The sequence below is a fragment of the Octopus bimaculoides genome, chromosome 5 (assembly GCF_001194135.2).
Source record: "Octopus bimaculoides isolate UCB-OBI-ISO-001 chromosome 5, ASM119413v2, whole genome shotgun sequence".
NCBI classification, from domain to species: domain Eukaryota; kingdom Metazoa; phylum Mollusca; class Cephalopoda; order Octopoda; family Octopodidae; genus Octopus; species Octopus bimaculoides.
Window position 1 is genome coordinate 17953890 of NC_068985.1, and position 1701 is coordinate 17955590.

The following is a 1701-nucleotide window of genomic DNA, read 5'->3' on the forward strand; positions in this document are numbered from 1 at the left end:
GGCCCATGACCTCTTAAAAATATGGAGGAGGAAATGCCTCACTACTCAAAGGTATTATCAGAGTTCCGAAAGGGGATACGTAATATCATTAGCCAGCCATGTATGTCAACTGAGAGACGATGGGATTCCATACTCGATCTCATGGAAAATCCTCGAGAACCCAGGCTCCTACATCAACGGGACAAAATGATGCAAATTATGCATAGCGGAACAGGCGAGAATCCTAAAGAACTTCCTCGAACCAGGGAACATCCTTAACTCCAGAACGGAGATTTTCGGGCCATGTTTACATTTCAGGAGATTCCTGCTTGCCTTTTGGAGCCCACAAAATGGCGGCACAGCCAGAAGTCGATAGCCGATAACCAAGGGAGATAATCCCTGTTGTTACATATGAGTAGTGAGGCATTTCCTCCTCCTTATTCTTAAGTGTCTTGAGCCAACAGGTTTTGAGATTTCACGATTCGCCATAAAGCTAAACCATTTATGGGCATGAAACCTAAGGTAATCCCATAAACCAGCCTTATATATATATATACATATAGTCTTACTCAAACAGAAGCGCGCGCGCGCACACACACTCATATATGATGTAAATGATGCGTCAAATGATATGTGATCATTTTGACAGTTTCTTTCCAGTAACCGCGACGCGACTAACGTATATAAGAGAGTAAATTTTAGACGCATGGAACAATTTATTAATTCCTTGCACCGAATATACTTAGTCACTCGAAAAGACTTTTGTGTATGATATTATAAGACCTACATATATCTAACTGACGACTCTGACGACGTAAATAAGAGATTTGCACAACCTTACAAGCATAAAAAAATCAATATTCAACTGCAAAGAACATTATATCTTGCTCAAAAACATCACGATGCTAACGAATTAATTTGTTCATAATAAATGAGTATACATAACAAGCAAACCAACAATGGCGCCTGTATGTTGTTGGACGAAATGCTAAAATTAGCAGCATAATCTCCGTCACCGTCTATTGACCGTTTCAAGCAAGGAAGGACACATTAAGCTATTGTTGTACTACGTACCCTTAACATGCTTGGATAAGCAAGGTTTGATGCCTTTCGTTAAAGGTTTATTCAATAAAGGTTAACAAGGGGCTATAAGACACACACTACTCTTACTCCTTTTTTTTTTTAAACACTCATTTTAGTCCCTGCACTGCGGCCATACTGGGGCACCGCCTTTTCAATCGACTAAGTCAATCCCAGTTCTTATTTTTAAGCCTGATAATTATTCTATTGGCCTCTTTTTGGCAAATCGCTAAGTTACAGGAAGAGTAAACAGCCAGCAGCTGTGCTAAGGGAGACACAAAAGAGAAACACAAAGACGCACACACGCACATTGTATAAACGATGGGCTTCTGCATAGTTTCCGTGTACCAAATTCACTCGCAAGGCATTTTCCAACCCAGGGTTATAGTAAAACACATTTACTAAAAGTGCCACATAGTCGGACTGAACCTTGAACCATGTAGTTGAGAAACAAACTGTTTATCCCCACAGCCATGTCTGTGCCAGTGTATCAATTACTTTTATATCTTAGACAATCATAAATACTCACATAGCGCACCTGCCGCAAGGTCATCGGCAGCTGAATAGCGACTTTTGTAACCAAAATCAAACATTTTGTCTAAGGCGCTGGCATTTCTTGCACTTCTTAATTTACTGCGTCTG